The following is a 23435-nucleotide window of genomic DNA, read 5'->3' as shown; positions in this document are numbered from 1 at the left end:
GAAGAAAAAAAAAAATCAACAAAAAAAATTTAATACAACAGTAAAGTAACAGAGACAGTAAGGCAGTACTTCATTTGAATCTTTTTCCCAAGAAAATTTTGCTTTGAGAACACTTAGATGCATTTATGAGTAGACCAACATAATAAACCAGACATCTTAATTTTATTTCACTTTACATTTTGTATGTAGTCAGGCTGAAGACCACACATATAAATCAAGATAACTAATCTGTTTGAAATGGGCTTTTAAATCATCTGAAGACTTTGCACACAGTTTCCATGTAGAATACATCTCTTTTCATGAAGAACATATCCTTTTTCATCCCAAGTCAGAAAAGAATTGGTTAAAACAAAAAGCATCATGTTATTGAGAACATATAAGTAGGTATGCTCTGTAACTTCTCATCAGAGAACAGAAGTTCTCCTCTACTTTAAGCTGACAAAGTCTCTGAATTTGTGATCAGAGCTATCATAATATATAAAAAAAAAGAGAAACTGGACAACAACCCAATGGCACACTCCTTTCACTGTCAGAAGCCTTCAGAGGTACAAAGCACAGAAGCCACAATTAACTCAGCCATAGTCTAGCACTGTAATTCCCTCCTCCATATCCAAGCTCTGCATCTTCCTTACCCTTTGAGAGCAGTCACTATAGGTGCTGGTGAAGCTTAGAGGGCAGTGACCACAGTTTCTGTCACTTTCATTTACACATTTACTAATTGCCATATCAATGAATTGGTTGATCATGGGAAAAAAATTGTAAGAGCTCTTCAACTTGGTGAAAACTGCAGCTCTGTTTATCTTCTTGTCAGACACCACAATCTTTGCAGTTACAAAAAAGTGAGTTCTGACATGGACTTGAGCAAAATCCCAGCCTAGGAAAATCTCTGCATTTCTGTGTAACTCTGCAAAACAACTTCAAAGAAAGAAGGAAAAAAAGAACTTGTGCCCATGTGACTCTTCTACAGAAGAACAAGAGGCCATTATCTCCACTCCCACATATCAGTTATTCTAAAAGCATGTAAAGTGAATTTTAAGAGTTTGGTATTCTATATATTGCCTGTCAAGAAGAGAAAGATATTAAGAAAACAATGGGAAATCCACAGCTGCAACTCCAGAACTGTAATGCAAAAAGGACTACGTGGAGAACTACTTCATTGCTTCTTTCAGCTTAGTATATTATGGTACTAAATTACACTTCATTGAAGCCAGACTTCATGGGGTTTGTCAGCACTCTTCTGTCTGGTTCAATGTCAGGAACAGCTGACATAATTTTCAAATATAGCACGGCTTTCACGATTTGCACTAAGTTGAATGCAGTTTTCCATGAAAGCAAATCACACTGATTAAGGAACAGGTTTTTTTGCTTCTCATTAGAAGTTCAGCTTTAAATTAGTAGAAGTTCAAGACATGGGAAAGACGTAGGAGAAAGACTGTAACCTCACAGCAGGCAGCTTTGCATTAGACTGTATCTGTATCACAACTACCATCATACAAGCTGCCTCCTTGCCTTCATGTCCAACTCATACAGCAATCCCTTCAGGCTTGAACCTGCAGCAACAGGTGACAGCCTCTGGCCTGCAGAGCTGCAATACTAACCACATCCACTGCAAGGGCTTTGTGGATACCAGTCTTTGTCCTTCCAGTCTGCACCTTGTTGTCCCAGCTCAGCTGCAACGCCTACAGGGAACAGCGTTTACAGGGAAAGTGTTTTGGGCACACAGCAAACTCCCACAAAGGGTACTGCGAGAGTGAGCATGGATGGGTTGGGTGGGCAGCTCTTCTACTCAACATCTATGCTGATGTCCTCTGAATAAAATATATAATACCATCCTGCTATTCATCAGTAAAGCAAGCCTTATTGTCACTAGCAGCATTTGATTAGCCTTGACCACAACAGCACAGGAGGCAAATATTCCTCTCTGCTCTCTGGCTCAGTAGCACAGCCCACACAATCTAGTAAAATACACGTAGGAGGTGGAGTGTGAGGATCTGATTTCATACTGGGGCAGGGCACCTTATAAAAACATCTTTTCAGTAACAGCTATCCAGAGTAATATGGAAATCAAATTAGTTGATTGCAACAATCTAAACAACATAATCTGATACATTCATAGAGGTTCTTGGATAATGAAAGTTTAGAAGGAGAATTCCTGTATTTTATTAAATTGAGCATAGCTGGGGGACAGGCCTCTCCCTACAGCTTTTACCTACTGCATTTTAGGCCAAGTAATGAAAACATTAATGCAGCTTAGCCAGCAAAGCCCAAGTTAATTCAGCTTCTATCTCTCCAAAGCCTATAATTCTCTGGACTAGTCTTCATGAACAGCACTTAAAAATGTTTCAGATAGAAGATGAACATCCATATAATCATCTCTGCACGTGCCTGTTTATGAGAAGTATGGATGCTATTCCACAAGGCACTGCAGAGCACACAGTTCTCTTCCCAGGCACTGGAAGCACAAGCAGGTGTACCTGCAAGGTTAGGATATAAAAAGTAAGCCCAGGAAATGGCATGCAGGTTTCACCAGGATAAGCCAGTCATGAGGACACAGCTGTTTCACAACTGCACAGTATCCAAATCACCATGATTGCACAGGCTGCACACACATGGAAGACCAGCATGAGCTATAAAGTTGACATAGCATGGGCTTTAGGGACAGAAGGGGGACAGCAGCAATGCAGGGTACCAACAGGAATGTCAAAAAAAATTCAAGAGCTGCTTAAGATGTGAGGTGTCACTGGAACCCAGGGAAGCCACCATACTCCCAATTCTACAAAGGGGCCCTCTACGACAGTCTTATATCAATTCTTTTAGCCCAGTGTCTGATTTCTCACTCTCCAGAAGATAAGCCCTTACCTCCTGTTGTTAAGGGATGCCTCCTTATTTTTTCATTCACATTCAGCATTTACTCAGAAAATTTTTCTTTGCCCTTGATCCCTCTAGCCTGCATAATAATACAGGTGATCACAAACTCAATTTTGCATTTTTATTATGCTTGGAAAAAAGCTTGCTGCAATAATCTTTTTCTAGCTCATCAGCACTTCTGTTCTTTAGTATATATTCTGGATAAAGGCCATGTAGACAAACTATCAGGGTGATATTTCACATAATTCTTTGTCTTCCTGGTTCAATCTCTCATGTAACTCATATTTGCTGCCAGTTTCCAGGTTCCTAGGTCAGGAGACTGTTTCACACAACTGCCTAGTATGCCAGGATGGATGGTTTCACAACTGGGGCCATAGCAGCAGAACAGCACGAAGGTGTAGAACCAAGAGACTTTCAGGAATAAATAGTATCAAAAAATAAAATAAAAATCAGAAAGGCCAAAGAGCAGTTGATGGGCCTGCCTTTCAGAACTATGAAATACCCATTTAAAATTTCACTCCCCATAGCAACAATGCAAAGAAGCTCCCAGAAAGGCGTGCAGCAAATTATTGCCCTGAATACTACCAATTTTACATTTGCTGAGTGAAAACCATTTGTCTATTTGTGTGCATTTCTGCAATTGCACTTTTCATTCATTAAGATGAGAAATTGCCTTTTTTATGCAATCTGCTACTATTCAGATAGCAAAACAAAGTAATGTCTGGTAGCAGGCTTGCTGTTTTTGGCTTTAGAAGGGTGGGGGGTTTTTTTCCTCTCTTCCTGTGAGAGGAAAGCTTTTCCCAAAGGATTCAAGCAATTTCATAAAACAAATGTAAAAACAAAGACACTTTTGTTTAAGGACTGAAGGGTTTGTTTTTGTTTAAGGCAGATTGAGAGGGAAGGAAGAGAGAAATGATACTGATCATCTTTCAATTAAAAAGGGGGAAGAAAAAAAAAAAAAAGAGTTCTTAGTCTTAAAAGAAATTTGTGTGATAGCACAAACTTGCTATAATAAATAGGCCATCAGAAAACAAATCAAGATTTATTTTCTAAATAAAGTAACTTGTTTATTTTAGTCACAAGTGAACACCTCAAATGACTACAGCAATGATGAGAGGAAAATAACGTTTCTCTCCAAATTAAAGAGAACATTGTGCACTCCTATATGCTGTGTTTCATTAGAGTCAGCGTCTCTTTTTCCTCACAGTCTATCAAAGAGAAAGCAAGGGGTGCGAGGGAGAAAGACCTGAAATCTGTGGTTGTAAATACAGAAAGATTTGGGGGATTCACTTCAGCTAGAAGTTCTGAAGCTCAACCTAATAAGTATTATTTCACTTGCAGGAAATAACCCAAAATTACAACAGGAGTAAACCCCAAACTTGCACAGAAAACAGCGCAAGATGGAGACAGCATAGCAACAAAAAATAAAGACAAAATTAACAAGAAGATCTGAAATCCTTCAGTAAGGTATGGAGACCTTGCAGGAGATCTGAATAAGTAGACCTTCACATCTGCAATACTCTCCAAGCATTTGTACAAATACATTGCAGAAATCAAGTATTATGGAACTGCGATTCTAGTTTCCAATTAGCAGATACTAATTAATAAAATTTACTGATTTATCAGCAAGTCCCTACATATTGTATCAAGTTTTATTACGTAGAGAGAGACAATCACAAGTGATCTTCAGTGATGAAATAATATCTATCCAAATGGACCAAACCATGAAGTCCCATTCATCCTGGCTACCATTTAAATTCATTCAGGATTGACACCCCCTGCAATTATCATTCAACACCCGAACTAACACACTGGGACAACTCACAGTTATAACATTTAGTAATATTGCAGCTCAGAAAGGCAAAAGAACACAGATAGTAAGAATCTTGCCATTAAATACAACATGCACAAAGAATGTATCACATTACTTGTACTTCCATGAGTAATTTACAGATGTTAGCAATAAATATTAATTTTTCAAAACAATCTTGAAGTATGAAGTATGTGGCTGCATGAGAAATGACAAAAGGTACTTGAGGAAGATTTTTAAAATGGTCTAAACCCACTGGAGTTAGACAGAAGACAAATAACAGATTGACAAGCATATCACAGCAACATTAAGTTTTAGCTATATGAAATAAAGTACAAATAAAATGCATATTATCATCATCACCATTGTTTCAAAAGTGTTCTACCCAAGCATTACTTAAATGATTCTCCTCCATCCTAATTTAAACTGCTCATATCTATGTATGCACATGCATACATGACAAACAGTTTCCTTGTGGTTGCTTGACCTCCCAAGTGGTAGTATGCACAGATTAACTTGTCAAATAGAGAGAGACAACATACAAAGGTCATTAGAAATCCAGAGGTCTGAGTCCACTCATGAATTTGGGTAGTTACTTAAAACAGACTTGTCTAATACTGTGGAGAGGCACTGGATGAAGAAGACAACTCAGACAATACTGGACTCTGTTATTATCTTCCCTGTCCAATAAAGTCTTAAAACATTTCCTCCCATTTCTTCATGCAGACTTTTCCAAGACCTCAAATTGTAACAGGAAATTATTTGAGTGATTTTTGTTTTTAAAGAACACAGCAAAGCATCAAGAGACAAGTGCTCTGCTCTTTGATTTGCTAAAGACCGTTTAAGTTTAGGTTGAATCTCTCCCTTGTACACATGAAATAACTTTTCCACCTCATCCATCAATATTTGAGACTTGAAGGTTGTCAAGTGAAAGATGTTATAATGCCCAGCACAGCCCTAGTCTCATCTTTTTTAACTAAATATCCAACACTTGTATGATAGGACAACAGCAGTAAATGAAAAATAACAGTAAGCAAACAGCCTAATAATGCGTGCTAAAAGCTACCAGGACAATACTTCCAATTTTCCCTGGGATTGTTTAAGTATTCTTCTGATGGCTCAACACAATCTTTTCAGAATTACTTCCTATGGAGCATGCTGACACATTGAGTTCATTACATAGCTCCACTTTAAAGCAAAGAACACACAGGTACTTAGAGCAAACACCTAAAATTCAATAGTTCAGATTTTTAATAAACTATACCAGAAGGGAGTTTGCAACTGGATTATTTCTAAGGAAGTAAGACAACTTATAAATTCAAAACAAATAGCCATAAAGCAATATCAAGATATTGATCTTGCTTTGATGTACAAACACACCCAAAGCACCTTATTTTTTGCAATGGTTCTTCTCAGAATACATTCACACAAGTGACATATTCTTTTTTCTTTTTGAAGTCATCTCAGAACTTCCAGAAGTTTCACTGGGCATACACAGACCAGCCACAGGACAGCTTATAAACAGACTGATGCTATAGCAAAAGATCAAACTAAGTCAACGTGGCACAGCCTTCACACCACATGTGCCATCTTCACAGTTTCAATGGGCGACATGTCTCTTGAGTGTGTGCCAGTCAAGTCTTCAACATTGCCACCAGACAAAGTGTGTCTAACTGGCACATACCTCATACCTCAATTTCTTCTCAGTGGTTAGGTTGCATTGGCCTTTGCATAGCTGAGCACCAACACCTGGGCCAGGTACAGCAAAAGGAAGCCCCAGACAAGCACACATCCCCCCAGCTGGGAACCCCTACCATAGGCTGTCAACAGCTCTGCACTTCATCTACTGCACAAGGCTCTGCCCAAGTCCCTCCCCAGGCAGTCTCCTACTCCCAGGAGCACAGTCCACAGCAAGAGGATGCAGCTGGTGCCATGAAACACTCCTAAGACCAGAGAGCATGAAATCAGGCAGAGGATAAAGACAGGCACTCATGACAGGAGAGCCCTTTTATTTATTTATGGGTGCAAGTCAGCCAACCTGACCTCCAGCCTGCACGTCCATTTATGCATTTGCTGTCCCACACATATTAATTTGTGGTTATCTTTAATATTTTATGAGTTAAGCTTCATTCCACTCCATTATGCACCTAAAAGAGAACAAAACAGCTACTAATGTCAGTGTTTATTGGCTATAAATTCCATCCACCACCATGTGACTAGACAACACACACTCCCCAAAAATAAATACTTCTGCTCATCACACCTCCATCACACTTACTGAAGTGACTTCTATTTCTGTTGATTAACTGTGAACATCAAAGCATAAAATATGGCAGCTTCAGTTACCTGAACTGCTCAATTCCTGCACAGTCACTTCACATGCAAACTTCGTTACTTAGCTGGGACACAGGATACATACAGCTAGGAAAGCATCCAAAATCTGACAGTAAAGAAACTCCTTTTGAATTCCCTACATACTTTATTCTTGTATTTATTCATCAAATTACCTTTCTGTACATCAAGCTTTTAACCCAAAATCACAGGTGAATCTTCAGTTTATGACCCTTCCTCTCCTCCAAGAACTTGCCCCAGGGAATTTCTAAACAGCTGCTATCTCCCATCTCTGCCATAACTAAGATACAAAAGCCAGATTAGTTTAAGCTTTGCTCTCTGGTCTAACTCCAGACTGTTCACACTACATGTTCTTTGTAGCTTGGATGTCCATCTACATGTTCCATTAGGATTTAATATTTTCTGTACATAAGTGCCCAGAACTATGTACAGTATTTGACATGATGCCTTGCCTAATAACCTGTCTATCTTCACTGAAGAGCTCTTCCTGAGCATCATGTTTGCTCCCATTTCATGGTCAGTATCAAATAAAAGTCATCCCCATTCGACTATGGCAGTCAGGCCTTTTCCTCCAAACCTCTTTCAAGGGATAACTTGCCAGCTGATAGCAGATATGTTGCTAATAATTACTCAGTAGATATCTTTGCTTCTAGAGCTATTTAGCTTCCTGTCATTCCTATTGTTTCAGTCATCACAGACATTCAATTCTTCCTGTGCAATAATCCAACCCACCTCGGTGCTGACTACATTCCCCAACTTGGCCTCATCAGCAATTGTCCCTCATATAGTTATTTCAGCCAGTATGGTGAAGTAAAGAGACCAGCTCCTCACTAATACTGATGCAGAGCACGAATAATTTCTTTATTCAGGCAGGCAAACTCATAAGTTCTCCTTCAGGAGATATCTTTAGCTAAGCCTCATGCTTCCAATTGAGTTATTTTTGGTGTAGACACATGGAACTGAAGCCTTCTGCTCCTATTGTCTAGGACATTCAGTATTTAACCAGTAATAATATTACTTTAGTCTCCCATGACCTAATTGTGGCAAATACATGATGCATTTTATCCTGTTTTCCACTTAGCTTTATATACTTAATTACTTTTTCCATTCCAAATTTATTCTAAATCCTTGAATTCTATTGTGATCAGAGTAAAAGGTGTGAAGATATCATTCTCTTCTCCTTTTAAAATAAATGGAACTATACATCTTTTGCTATCACAACTGCTACCTTCGGCCTAACATAAACACCCAATTCTATTTTTTAACCTGGCTCCAGTGCCCTGCACCAGCTCCTTCAGAGCTCAAAAGCAGAGACCCTTAGACTTACTTTGATGGGGAGCAGACATAAGACATTTATTCTAGTCATTTCCATTTGGCACCCTATCTTTCTACCATGCATATCTAAACTAAACAACTAAAACAAGAACTGCTAATTTTAGAGGCAACAAGCATTTTTCATACAGCCTAGTCCTCACAACATCATAGCCAAATTCTCTTCTCCTGCTCTTTTTATTTTTTCCCCCTCCATCATCTTAAATTTCTTCATCCTCTAGCTTTTGGCAGTTCACATGCTATCCCTGCAGTTTCTGCTCTCCAACAATCAATCCCCTCCTTTACTTCATTCCTTTTAGGTTTTCTGGTAACTTGCAGTATCTTATTCTCACAGCAAGGTCCACAGTCCCACTTGGCAAGCTTTTCCTCCTCCTTAAAATGCAGTTTCCAAGCAGCTATTGTACCTTCCACCCTTCCACTTAAGACAGTCCAAGTTTTTTTTTTTTTTCCCTTTTTAATTTAAACCTCCAACTCCTACAGGCCTTTAGCTCTGTGGACAACACAAACTAGTTCTTCTAACTTCCCAGAACTTGCCCTACTAAAATAAAGCTTCCTTGAAAGAAAAACACTTTGTAGTTGACATATACTTACCCTTCAGTTTAATTCAAAATTATTAAATTGTGACTGATCAATACATGTGCTTAAGGCCTTATGGAAGGGAGCCATAATCTAGCAGCGGAAAACAAGACTTACTGTCAGCCAGTGAGAGACCAGAGATGTTCCAGAATTTAAAGATACACCCTCTAGCTCTAGGCAGGCTGTAAACATAAGCTTTCATTACTCTGCATTCCACTACAATTAATGGCCAAAATCTACCTTATGATAATTCAATGTACTGACTTCTAACTTAACTAGTCAGCACTGGGAAACATACTTACAAAAGCACATTTGAGAAACACCTTCCTTTACACACTAGCACACTATCCAAAATGAGCTCTGTAGCTCCGAGCAATCAAAACATGTTTGCAAAGTTGCATCCTATAATTTGACTCAGTTTCGCCTCAGTAAATCAACCTCAGACCTCCAGATTTTGAAACAGAAGCATGAACCTTTAACAGAAAACCATCTTCCATCCAGTGGAAGGCTGCACCTGTATTAAGTGCAGCAACAACTGGATCTTCAGCATGACCACCACAAGCCTAAAAGGGACAGAGAAGGAGGGTACAGGTGCCCAACTGTTACAACACAGAAAGAGCCTCTGTCACAAAGCAAGAGTGAAATATCTCCAAGTGAATCTGGAAAACATGCTTTCCCTCTTAATTTTAACTTGTAATACAATTTCCTTAACACGGATGCATTGGCATGAAGGCAGTCCAGGTCTTCTGTGCAGCAGAGTGAACTTGCTGGCACAGGCTATCAGTCCCATCGAGGCAGTAAATCACACTTACCACCACATTCCTGGTATGCCTGCACCTACGGGGCAGCACACAGGCACCTGGCCGCTGCCTCCTGAAACGCAGAGGGAAAACTCAGTAGCGCAGCATGAAATACCAGCTGACATGCTAAGTTACTAACCCACACGAAACGGGGGCCCTGAGAGGGCACACAGCTCTGTCAGCTCCATACCACGGCGAGGGCTGCCCACTATCCATGATGGATCAATGGTGGTCTCTGCATCCACCAACACCATCACGTTCATCTCCCCATGGAGCACCTCCAGGCTGCTGGTGCCTTCTGCTCTCATGACCAGTCTCACCAGTTTAAGCCAAGCCTTTCCAGCAGCAGGGTGGGTGTTCTGCCACCCTCCAAACTGGGGAGCATGGCACTGGACACCTTGAAAAAGCAAGTCATTATTAGCCGTGCACAAGGTAGTAGCATCCTACTTTTCACTCCAGAAGTGCTTAAAAGTGTTTAATCCTGTTAATTCTAAGTCAATTGAGGGCACGTGTAGTATGTATTACACTGACCCTTTTAGAGCTCTCAACATTTTTAAATAAGCAGGACACCTAACATTAGATGCCCATAAAGCTGCATACCTCCTGTACACCACATACCAAGATCTGCCAGTAGGCTTTATGGCACAACTAAGGAATAGTTGCTTTTTAAAGCATGGCTCTCACAGCACACGTGAAATAATTTATAAATGCTAAGTCTGACCCTGTACCACATTAAATCAATACAGGCGTTTCACAAAAAATGCCTGTATTGGATGAACTGAAGTGACCTTTGCAAAGCCACCCAACAAATCAGCACCAGATTTACAAACAGTTCAAGTATTTAGTACGGTGCAGTATAGCTGAGTGATAAAAAAGGTCTACATTAGAGATAAAAGTTGTCCTGATGTCTACAAAATGCAACAACATTATCACCACAAGCACAAAGAACATGTTTCATCATTAAATATCTGAGTATCTAGAGACTTTAAACATGAGGAACGATCAATATGCAAAGGATCATGAAATTCAAGCTTTAAAAGTTAACACTACGATTCACCGGAGATGTTAATTTGCTAGTGCCAAGTCTTTGCAAGTTTCTATCTTCTCTGCACTATCAGCTGCTATGCGTATCGGACCTTCAGACAAACAATCCCAACGCTTTCTCTCCTATTCACAGATGCCTGGTCTGGGCGAGGAAAGGAAGACGAGCAGGAAAAACCCAACACGTTTAAACCCAACAGGCTCCTTCCCTGGGCCAGCTGAAGTTTTCTTGAGGTCAGATTAGCACTCTGAGAGGAGAGCAGGCGCCGGCAGGCCCCTTGGCAGGCGGTGCTGTGACAGACGCGGGGCAGACCCAGGGGAAGCAGCCATGTGCTCAGCCCCGCATCCCCCCGAAAGGGCATCCCGGGAGGAAGTTCTCACCGCGCACCGACTCGGGGAAATAACTCGGAGGAGTCCAGCAGCTATCGCTTCCAGCGGCTTTCTCCTGGGCCATATGTTTTCCCCTGCCATTTAGCGAGGCAATTCAGAGGAGCCAAACCGCCCTACCCGCTCCGCCGCGAACCCGCTCGCGGGCTGGGGCTTGGAGCCGCCGCCCCGGAGGCGGGGGGCGAAGCCGGCTGGGCCGGTGGGGCACCGCCCGCGGCACGCACCCCACGGGGCTGCGCTGCGAACCCGCCGGGAGCCCCCGCCCGCCGACCCCCGGCGGCGTAGCCGGGCTGGGCAGGGCTGGGCGGCTCCTGCTGCAGTCCCCGGCGGGGCGAGCCCTCTCCCCGCCCCGGGGCAGCGCGGCGCCCCAGCCCCGCTGCAGTCCCTCCGCCAGACACTCGCCGGGGCTGGCAGTGGGGGGTCCCGCCCGCCCTCGCTCCCGGGGCCGCCCCCAGCCAGCGGGGGAGCTGCGGGACGGAGCCGCGGTCAGCCCCGAGCCGGGACCGCGCCTCGCCCTTACCGACCTGGCCAGCGCGGCGCGGGAGCCCCCGCAGAGCAGCGAGGCGAAGCCGCGGAGAAGCGCGAGGAGCCGGGGCCGAGAGAGCCGCCGCCGCCGCGAGAAGGCGGAGGGGGCGGAGGGGGCGGAGGATCGGCGGCGGAGGGAGGAGACGGGGGCGGGCCCGGGCCGCTGGCAGCCGCCCGCCCGCCCGCCGCGCAGCCAGCGCTTCCTCCCGGCGCGCTGCCGGGCCGGGCCGAGCCGAGCTGAGCCAAGCCGGGCTGGTGGGGTGGGGAGCGGAGCGGAGCTCCGGGCGGGTGCTGGGCTCGCCCCTTCCCCGGCCCGAGCTGCACAAAGGGGACCCGCCGCTGCCGCCTTTGTTCGGCCGGGCGGCGCCGGGAGGGGAGGGCGGCACGCCGGGCGCTTCTCCCACACGGAGATTGTTCCTCTGGCGCTGGCAGGCGCGGAGCAACTTCAGCCGAGTTAATTCGGGTCTGTGATGAAAACTCCTCCACCTGTGCCAAACGCAGCTCGGCACCCAGCACTAAAGTCAGCCTACGCGCGGTGCTTCAGCTGCCTGTTTATGCCTCAGGAGCTGACTGGTGACTCCTGTTAAATTAAGGGTGGGTTTTTTATTGCTCAGGGTAGATGGCATGCGAAGATTGGTATCTTAGTATTCTGTGCTTGGCAGCAACCAAGAAGCTTTGAAAAACGAATTTCAAGTACACCTTTGCCCCATTGTCTGTAGTAGGTCACAGATCTTTCAAATGTAGCTACTCATTTACCTATTGATCTATATGTCCAGTTAAGATACATTTCTCAAAGCTTTATTTTTTCTTTTTCACAGTACTTTAGTGCTCGTCCTATAAATCTCCTCCAAGCTTACCGATTTTGTCAGTCAGTTCAGGGACCTGAGGTCAGCATACACAGTCCTGTCATGCCGGTTAAAACAGTAGAAGTGAGAGAATTTCCCCTTATTCACATCTAACTTAGAAGAAACTGACAGAAATACCCTTGTATGAGGTCTTCTCTGAAGGATAGTTAGACTTTAGTCGTTTGCATAGAGGTGGAATGAGCAGTCACTGTGGGCTTTTAAGACGGCAGCAACAAAACTAGACTACCCTAGGGTTGTTAAAACCAGGAATAAATTCTAAGCAGCCTCCTTTAAAAGGTCTTTTCACATAATGTTCATTAAGCCCCAGCAGTTAAAAGATCCCATCTGGGAGCTCTCACTATGCAGAGTTCTGCTTCCCAGACTGAGAGGAACAGAGTAGCACAGGGCTTTAGATGCTAAGCCAGCTCCTCAGGTTTAGTACTAGACCATATTGCATTTTTGTGCTCCAAAGAAGCAGATGATTTATCAGTTCCCCTAGCTATTAGCAAGAAATTTTCTGCATGGTCCACAGTATGTGAGGAAGGAGGGGAACCTGTTGCATGTGAGCTCTTCCACATTACCCATGCAGACCTGTTTTGTGCACGTGTTAACATAGCTGCATCAGAAAAGGGGAATGAAAAGTATGCTAATTTGAATCTTTACTCCTGTAGCTGTTTTGTAGGAGGATTTTTTTTTTTTTTGTTTTATCTTAAAATTTAAAAATTATGTGCTTGGGGGTAAAAAGTCTGAAAATGTAAAACTTACGTGTAGTAAGCATGAAGAAGCATGCCTAATTCATCAGTCAACCTTAAATAAAGCCAGTGTGTAAGACACATCCTAGGTGCTATTGAGATCTGCTTGCTGCACTATGCACTAGGGCCAGAAGCCAACCATCAGCCCTGCAATGTGTGCAGAATAGAGCCTCTGCCACACAATGGCATAGACATTTATCACATGTTCAATCCACAGGCAGCCCACCTCTTGTGGCCAACTTTTACAGGATGTGCATTGTGCCCTTTACTCTTTAGGCTGTATGTGTGTAGTAAGGGGAGGAGTAGGTAAATACAACTGTAATGTGAAATTAGATGACGTGTTCTGGCCAGAACATTTCCCAATTCCTCATCAAAACAGAGGCTTATCAATAGTTTAACTTCAGATCAATATACTAACTTTTGCTAAACCCTAGGTGCATGTATAGCAGTTCTGTTGTGCCCTTTCTGACAAAACAAGAATTATGGAGTTGTTTCTTACACTGCTACCTTTTACTTCTTACACACCTGTGTAAGTTTTTCACACCCAGGCATCAGATGATGGATAGCTTTATTAAATTATGGCACACTGTGCAGCAGCTGCCTCTGAGAAGAAGTATGGAATAATACAATTAATGCATCACATTTTAATATAGCTACTAAAATATGATCTTTGTTCTCACTGTCAAGACCAGTGACAGAAGCCTCAGACAGATGAGCAACCCATTGAAGCAGCGGTGAGAGGTCCTCCCACTGCAAGGCAAGCTGCAGCCTTGAGCTCATCATGAACACCCATGGACTTTATCACATGTCAGGTCCCTTTAATGAAACCAGCACCCTGGCCCTAAGATGACTTTTAACAGTGCATTAAATGATTATCCTCATACACAAACCCTTGTGTTTTAAAACACTATAACCCCTGATTTATAAATCATATCAAAGACAAGAAAATAATTTTATAAACATGCGTGTACCTAATTAAACTCACTCGATAAGGCTGCTAAATAGGAGTAAAACTCGTGCATAAGAAATTATGTTATCTGGAACTAAGTTTGGAACCCCTGGAAATGAACATGAAATTATCACATCACAAACTTGTTTCTTCTTTGTTCTTTCCGAATAACATATTATTTAAAAATGCATTAATCCTCTCAGTCCATTAAAATATTTCACAACTTTCAAAAGATTTTGAGACAAAAAAATTAAAACCCCACCTATTGATTATAACTCTCTTCCTAAATCCATATTGGTATAAGACCAAGAATAAAGTATTTGTTGCTCTAATCAATAGGTTTACTCAGAGACAGCTGACACCACTTAAAATTGTGTTAATTAACGTAGGTGCTCAAGGTCCAGTTCTAATGCAGAAAAGCTGTGTCCACCTTAAACAGAGCCTTGTTATTGTTCACGCTGCTTGAATCTGCCATTAATAGTAAGTCTCCATCTCACAGCTGCTGTTAAACCTAAGGCCTGCTTGCATTCAAAGAGGATTTCAGTTCTAGTTTGGCACAGTATATGCTATTCACAAAGTCACCTGTAACTGTAAGAATGACTGAGAACAAAGCCACTCATTTTCCACTTGTTAGCTCTAAAATCCCTGCTGTGGAAAGTTTAGGGTTTTGATATGTCTTCCTTGTGTAGACTTATGTGTAATACTCAAATACATTAAAAAATGCAGACTGCTGCCTGAATTACTGCAGCACTCAGGCTGAATAAGCCATAGTAACTCCAGTACTGAGTGGTGCAGCCTTCCTAGCTGCCCCTACCCCTGTAAGGTTGTATAATATTTATCCTTGTAAATATTCTCTCCAGTCTACTGACCAGGAGGTGTGAGCTGGGGTCAGCCACAAGCTCAACTGACCAAGCTGTAAGCTGCAGCAGCTACCCCGTCACCAAGTATTTTAGTGTACTCGGCCTTGGTTAAATCCATTAGTCAGGCATATGCACAATCTCTGATGGTCAGCCTGGTCTGCCTGCTCAGACTATGCAGCCGTCACCTCAGCTGTGCCTGCTGAGGTGGGAGTGAGATGGCCAGACAAAACACTCCTTTAGCCATCACAGCTGGATCAGCCCACGTCTGCACATCGCTGAGTTGCACGTACACATTCAACAAAGCTCAGTGAGCAATATTTAACAAAAACATGGCTGAGTTCTCTAGTCCTGTATTTGCTCTGGAGAGTATTTATATAAGTTTTGGGGTTTTTTTTACTTTGATCATAGGCTTTGTAAGAAACATGTGAGCAACATGTTGCCCAGGCTATAAATGGTGCAGGTATTTAGGAGTGCTGGGAAAAGTGTTTTCTCAGTATTGTTTGAAGCAGGGGGCTGATGACAAAGGAGAAATGTTAGTCATGCTGACCCATTGTTCTGTTGCTCTTCTCGCTCAGTAAGAGGGAGAAACAAGCAAGAAACCTCCTCCTCAGCTTCTTGAAGGTCTCAGCACTACTTGGAATCATATAATAGTTTATGTTGGAAGAGACTCTTAAGGTCATCCAGTTCCAATTCCACCGCCATAAGCAGGGACACCTTCCAGTAGACAAGGTTGCTCAGAGCCCAGTTCAACCTGGTCTTGAAAATTTTCAGGGATAGGAACCTGTTCCAGTGTTTCACCACCCTCATAGTGAAGAATTTCTTCCTTATCTAATTTAAACGTACCCTCTTTCAGTTTAAAGCCATTACTCTTGTCCTATCTTTAGGACAGTTTATTTTGCAGTTTTGGAAGGTGTGTGGAGGTAGCACCAGCCAAAATGAAGGAACTGAAAGATGTGAGGCCATGACTGTGTCACTTGACATCCTGCCTTAACCCATGCAAGCAGAGAAATAAAGACACGTCTGCTCCTGTTTCCTACATACACCTACTTAGAGAATGCAGACCCATTAAAGCTGAGCCAGACAGATATCTTTAATTAGCTTGTCCTTTTAAGAGTCCCAGGAAAATTATTATAAGAAATACCATATGATTGCCCAAGAACAAATGAGATATGCTTTTAAACACCCTTTATTACTAACATTGCATAAGCATTCCAACAATCAAATCTAACAGTTTGTTATCATAGTTGCAATCCCTTTGGCTTAGTAGCAGCAAGATGAATAGCATGTCATATCTCTTATCAGCAAATAGCTGCCTGCCTTTGTAAACAAAACTGTCAAGACTGATTCTCCATACACATTTGCAAATTATACTCATTGGTTATGTGTCTTGCGGCATATTTAGTGTGCTGCCAAGGGAATGCTACCCTCACATCAGTTTTATATGTTACCAACATCTTAATATTGTCCAGGAACAGCTAGGTACCTTGCCAACTGTGGCTTGATTTCACCAATGTCTCCTACAGATTCCTGATGAAAAACCTTCTTATTATCTAGTTTAGAAACATTCAAACCTAGGACATAAATGAGAAATAAATGTGATATCCTGATATTCAGCCTGCTCCAAAGAGCCCTGTGTCCTCATCCCAGCACCAGCATTTTACTTACTGCCTGGCCAGAAGGAATTCAATTACTTGTCTCAGTTTAACTGGATGCAATATGATAATATTACTTATTCAGTGGTGGAGGAGAGTAAATTAGTTGTAATGTCCACCCTGTGCTCTAAGGATATAGAGCAAAATATGAACTTATAGTATAAGTTCAACTCCCCCCACCCTTTGACATTTAATGTTTTTTGAATTTTATTTAATCTGCATAATAAATTCAGAGGACAAAATTGATAGTCACTGACATTTTTTAAAGGAAGAATTCACTTTTTGTGATTTTTATATGGGAAAACCTCTGGCGATATCACATTAACTATAATATGTATTAAAATACTGATACTAAAACTGCTGTAATTTTGTTGCTTTCACTTACAGAAGTAGGCTCAATTTTTGTATGAAAGCAACTATCATGCTAGTTTTGACATTTTATGTTAATGATGTGTAATAAAGTAATGTCATTTCAACAGAGAACTCTAATTAGTTGCCAGTAATATGATATAGTCTCGTATAATTACAAATTTTGTGTGTGAGGAGAACTGCCTTGTTCTCATTATGGGAACTAAAACCACAGAGCATCACATTTCTCAGTATTGTACCAGAGGAATGTAGGAACACACTCATGACCACATTAGGGAATGGCACTAACAAGAGAATCGGTAACAGATAGAAAATGTGATGACATTAACTGCCGCTCATAATTCATCCATGGAAAAAGCCCCCACCCTACTCTTGTGCTCACATCAGCCTGCAGCACTCTGGCTGTTGCACAGCTCTCAAACACTGGGACAGGCATTTCTTCTCTTCAGCTCATCAAGCCAGCATGGCAAGCGATGCTATCAGGGAAGTCTAGATCAGAAGGGGAGATGAGAAAGATCTAGCAGATCCTATAGCACACAGCAAACATTAGCAGAGAGTGACTCCAGGAGCCAGTGCCTGTCGCATGGCTTTCTCCCTTAAATCCCAGGAACTAGAAAATTTGAGAGGGGTCAAAATTACTGAGTGTGACTGAGTATCATCCAAGATGAGTTGCAGCGTGGATGTTTGAGTGTGAACAAATCCAAAAGCAGTGAGTCTGATTTCAGGGTCTCTCTATTATTTAAGTGTTTTGTGAGGTACAGAAATAGCTCAGAATAGCAGGAGGAAAATGGCAAAAAACCCACCAAGTTCTCAAGAACTAAACATGTTTTGGATTGGTAAATCATTAAATCAGAAAGTGGTGTTTAAAAGAAAGGTTGATTTAGCCTTTTTTAAAGATGTAGTTGTTGTTTTCCTCAGAAAAGAGGTTTAGCTTTCAAGGATCTTGAGAACAGTTAAGGAAAAAAATAAGGAATATTAAAAGATGAGCATGAAGTGAGTTATATGTAGAAATTAATAATTTGTTGTTTAAACAACTATGATATATCAAAATAAAGATTAATTATAACATTTCTTTCATGAAATCTATTGTATCTGTACAATTTCCTAAGCATGAGGGCAGTCTGCTTCTAATGAAGTACTTTGCAATTACAGTAACACAATAATGTGACAAGCAAAAATCTTAGCCAAAGTCTGAAATATAAGGTTAGCACATGAAACCTTGTATGCCTTTACAGTTATGTGCATTTTTTTTCTCCTCTTCAGTAAAGCTCTCCACTCGGAGGAACGGATGCATCCTTCTCCAGAACTTCAGCTGCAAGAATTGTTTCCCTGAACCAGCTCTTTCTCAATTTTTTTTCCCAGTCTTCATCAAGAAGGGTCCGGAAGACTGAATTTTTTAAGTTGCATGAGAGGTTTCACTTCCCCTTTGGCTTAGAGCTGGCAGCAATGCTCTCTCTCTTCTTCTGCACCCCAGCTGGTGTGGGATCCTACCAGGACACAGGTTGAGTTGCATCAATGTCCCTCTGTGGTGTGGTGTCAGAGGGGGGTGGGGGTTATTTAAAGCAGTTCTGCAGAACATGAAACTACCCCACTTTACAACCCTTGCTTATTCTGTCTCACTTGGCTTCAGCAAGCAGCACAACAGGCAGCTCAACATGGCCTTATCCATTGTCTAACCTCAAATGTGCAATGCCACCCTGGCACTCACCCACAGCGTTCCTCCAGCAGAGCTGCAGCTGCATCCCAGGCACTGCTACTCCTAGACCCTGCTTTGAAGAATGCATCAAATACCCCAGCAAGGGCAGATTGGAAAAAAAGAAGGGAAAAAAGTCAATCCATGTTGTTGCATTGAAGCTGCTCAGAAAGGGCTTGCCACCCCCCAGAGTTATCAGCTCTTGCTGCTAGTAGGTATTTGATCATACTTATATTGTGTGTGTGGGTAGTGACTGTGTCCCTTTCTATGCTGGCTATTCCAAGAGCTTCTTTTGACAGCTCAGACATGAAAAGATTTGTTATTTTTTGAAATGTAATGGTAGAGGTTTTATACTTTGGGCCAGAGTGTCAGTGGAGGCTTTTTGGTGATATGTGCATTGGAAGTGACAAGCAGTGAATAACTGACATCAGGCATAAGTAATATTTGTAGTCTGACTTTGATATGTTATTCTTTTAAAAATCCAGTCTGTAAATACAGTCTACATTTGTTAGCTTGAAAGGAAGAGAAGGGGATGAGTGCAAATACAGAGGAGAGAAATGAATAACCATGACAAGGAGAAGAAGCAAGCAGAAATAAGCTGATAAAGATAAAAAGGAGTGGGATTATTAAAAGAGAGAATATAGACATACAAATGGATCAAAACTAATATAAAATTTCTAAAAAGTAGGAGAAAAATTGAAGACGAAAGGAATCTCAGTGTAACAGATCAGAAAAAAGAAGAAAGTATTTATAAACTCTAATCTGAATTCCTATACACAGCCAATAATAACTTCAGCACCCTATTAAATAAAAGTGGTTTTTGTAAAATAGGTATGTGACGAAATCCCAATGATTGTGAGACACTGGTCTGCGAGCGAAAAAGATTCTGTAAAGGTATTAAAAATATACAGCAGGATCTGGTAGGATGATGGGTATGTGTAGAAGCAAATTGGATGGTGATGAAGTCACGTCATAAAACAAATATTATGATTAATCCCCAGAAGAACAATGGAGTTTTTCAGCAACAAATTACTTATTCCAGGGAAGACATTTGAATGAACTTGTGGGGCTCTTTCAGAGACTCCAGTGAAGCCCTGGACTATATTTTCATTCAGACTTTTTGTTTTTCTTTGATAATTATCTGTAGACTGGAAATGCAAGGAGACCAATAAGCTATAAGATGTACGTTTCCTGAGTTCTTTATTCAACATTGCCAATTATTTTCTTCAAAAGCAGTAGCAGGTATAATCTAGCAGGGAACAAATATTTGAAGGCATTGAAGTATCTTCCAAGAGGAAATATTTTACATCAGAAAAACAGAAGGGAGAGACATATGGGGTTTCCAGAGCAGGTCAATGACTGGAGCAGAGTATCAGCTCCCATGTGATGGTGGTCTCATTTTCACTTCCAAACAGGACTTTAACATAGAAGAGTTGTCAGATAAAACTTCATATCAGTCAGCACACTTTTTCAATTTACTGAACACAATAACAGGAAAAGTATGCAAATCTGCATGTTTAAATAGCATAAATTATGGAAGAGACACATTGTATATCCACATTAAAAAATAACAACAAATTTTAATTTTATATTAAGGAGATGGAGCATCAACTGCCTCTTTTCTGTACTTGGCTGCTTATAAGACTTAGTTGCAGCAGAAAAGCCATACATTAAGCTTTTACAAAGGCATGGAGCCAAGACTGGGTATGGCAGGGTAGGGACTGCACTCAGCTCCACTTCCAGAGCAGCTGCAGGTGCTAAACAGCCTCCAAATATTTGCCTTTCCACAGCTGGGAAAGGAGATGCCACATTTGAAAACATCCTTTCTGTGCTTCTGTTCCAGGAATTGAATAAATATTTTTTATTTTTTCATTTCACAGGCCCTCTGCAAAAAGATATCATAAAGTGTGTAAATTATCAGGAAATCTTGCTTACAAGGCCCTACACAAAACTAGGTGTGTAGTACGTTATTTAATAGATTAACTAAAGGAGTTATATATTGCTTATTTGATTGTTGAGTGCAGCAATGCAGGTATTTATTTCACACCAAACAGATCTGTTGTAATGTTTGTAAAAATGGCAGTGTCTTCTAAATTTATCTTTAAAAGGGTGTACAAAATAACTCTAAATGAGTGGGGTATTTTTATGAGGAGAACAGCAGTCTGCAAAGATATGGAGTAACATCATAGTAATGTTACAGAATCTGAAAGTATAATTTGCAATAAAAACTTGTCCATAAAAAATGTATTTATTCTTTCAATACTTTAAATAAAATTTTTACTTATTCTTTCTTTTCCAGAATTTCTAAAATTACTCCTGAAATCATTCCCAGTTGTTCAAATAGCAGATGTTTTATTAAAGGTACCATATACTGGGATATATCCTACTCATCAGACATTTTTCACTATCAACAAGAGATTTTATGTGAATGAAATGATGGGAACTATTGGTGCATGTGAAGAAAGATTGGATTCTTGTGTTTTATATGCCATTAAAAGAGCCCTGATACAATTCACAGCTGCAGGAAAACCACTGTGCAATATTTAATGGTATATTGTCACAAACTATATGTGGAATTTTGCTTGCAATCATAATTTCTAATTGTACAATATTTAATAAAGATAAAAAGCACAATCTGAGTTCAGAAACATAAAACATCCTTTTTCAGGTGTGCCTCCAACTTAATTTGTTTTTAGTTCATATTTTTAGTAATAGACTTTGGCTACCACTCAAGCATTTTCTTGATTTTTGACCAGGTATATGTAATATTCATAATCTATTAAAAAAACATGGCGAGGACACTATTAACCTTTGGGGAAATATTTATTTGTTGTTAATGCTGCAGATTTAAATTTAAGCATATATTTAAAATGTACATTTAGCTTCAAATAGATTCAGTTCTACATTAAATGAAGTTTCTTCAGAGATATGTAAAATAGTTAAGAAGGCTGCATACAGCTGATTTCAAGGAGAAACATACATGAATAGTCTTGTCTACTAAAGTTTCCAACTTTTATTTATTGTCTGCCTCAGTATATTATAAAATATACTCAGTTTATTTTAAAACGTTACTTGGATTTGCAAAGCTGTTATTAATGTGTTTTATTCATAAAAGAAAGTGGCAAAGCCATGTTGCTAATCCTCTTGACTCCATAATAAATCATTGCTTGTTTGCTGTACTCTAATATGTATTTTCAATAATGCAGAAGCAAGCTTAGGTCCTTAGGTAATAAAAATCTCCATATAAAACAACTGCTCTTTCACAAAAAAGAGAAGAAAAAAAAAAAAAAGGATCTCATCTCTCTAAAATCCCTTGCACATTGAAAACTTTTGGAGCTTTCATGTGTGAGGTTTGCAGATGCCAAGCTGTTTCCCTTCATACTCTGTGCATTGCTGTGCAGGGTCATTTAAATAGCCAGGGACAGCTTGGTTTGGTACCCACAGAGTGAAGGATAGGGAGAGTAATACATGCTGTCCTTTGACTTTTTGTTAAATTTGAGGTTGATTTGTAGCAACATCTACTTCCTTTTGCTGAAAGTAATTTAAATATACCAGGTAAGAGAGAATGTACAACTGTTGAGTATATTGTGCTTAGTCCCCTTTGTAAGAAGCATGAAACACATTTGTATAGATGGATAATAAGCTAAGACTTCCTCTTTTCTTAATTTTGATTGTATTGTACACATAGAGCATGTTAAATTCAATGTGTACCCTTGCCAAAATACCCAATGTTCAAAATACAGTCGGAAGTCAGAACCGCTCATGTCTGAATCCTACCTTAAGCTACAGATTGCTACTGTTCATAAGAAATCTTGTATTACAAAAAGCTATCTTCCTAGGCCTCAGGTGACTTTTGATGAAAGCATGTATTCACTTTGGGTATTCCCTCAAATTTCTTGCCCGGTGTTAGTCTTGACATTTTGAAAGATTTTATTTTTTAAAACTTCAAAGTGTTTTTGCAACATTGGCCATATAAGAATGCTTGCTAACTTCAAATATTCTGTATTTCTATTAAGTCTTTGTCATTACATGTGCCACTAGTAGAAAGAGTAATGGAAACTGTCTCCACCTGAATGAGTTCAATCATAAGAAGGTGCTAAATCTCACTTGGCCAAAATGGGCCACAGAGTACATTTTCCTGCACAAGTCCAGGTCTGCCTTGGCATATTACTTGAGTTTCTCTTGAAGGAAGAAACAGAACAAACTTCTCTAGGAGCACAGGAATCAGATATAAACTGACTCTGCCCTCGAGGGGTTCACGTTCAGTAATTACCAGCAAGATTTCTAATGCTAAAAAGACTTTTTCAGTTGAAACTCCTGTTATTTTGCATTTTACCCAGGAAGCAGCTGGGTGTTGCAATATGGATGCAAGTTTCTACCTCTTTAGTCAAGTCCGCTACAAACACTGTAGAAACTTTGATTTCCTCTGCTTTGTTTCCTCCCTCTTAAGAGTGTCCCCCTTAAGAAAACCCATCAGGAACTTCCCACATTCCCCCAGCAGCAGAGCACTCCTGCACTGGCTAAACCTGTGTCCTCAAGAATCTGCTTGCACCTGTCCTTTGCAATTCGTGGTGTGGCTGAACAAAGTGACACCACAAAGCCAGCTGCTGGCCCCACCAGAGAC

At 40.9% G+C, this 23435-nt stretch overlaps 1 protein-coding gene and 1 long non-coding RNA gene across 2 annotated transcripts in view; one reads left to right on the top strand and one right to left on the bottom strand.

The window, feature by feature from the left end:
- Positions 1 to 11820, bottom strand: part of FAM110B (family with sequence similarity 110 member B) — a 111284-nt gene extending 99464 nt beyond the window's left edge. The window contains exon 1 of the mRNA XM_014873078.2: positions 11691 to 11820. The gene's annotated coding sequence lies outside the window, so the exon portion shown is untranslated. The remainder of the gene's footprint in view (positions 1 to 11690) is intronic.
- Positions 11821 to 12061: 241 nt separating this feature from the next.
- Positions 12062 to 21619, top strand: LOC148225455 (uncharacterized). Its single transcript, XR_015807445.1, has 2 exons — positions 12062 to 12578; positions 18382 to 21619. It is a non-coding gene; the product is annotated as an uncharacterized LOC148225455 (long non-coding RNA).
- Positions 21620 to 23435: the final 1816 nt, after the last annotated feature.

Source organism: Sturnus vulgaris, chromosome 1, assembly GCF_052056855.1.
Source record: "Sturnus vulgaris isolate bStuVul1 chromosome 1, bStuVul1.hap1, whole genome shotgun sequence".
NCBI classification, from domain to species: Eukaryota; Metazoa; Chordata; class Aves; order Passeriformes; family Sturnidae; genus Sturnus; species Sturnus vulgaris.
This window is presented reverse-complemented; position numbering and strand designations above follow the sequence as displayed.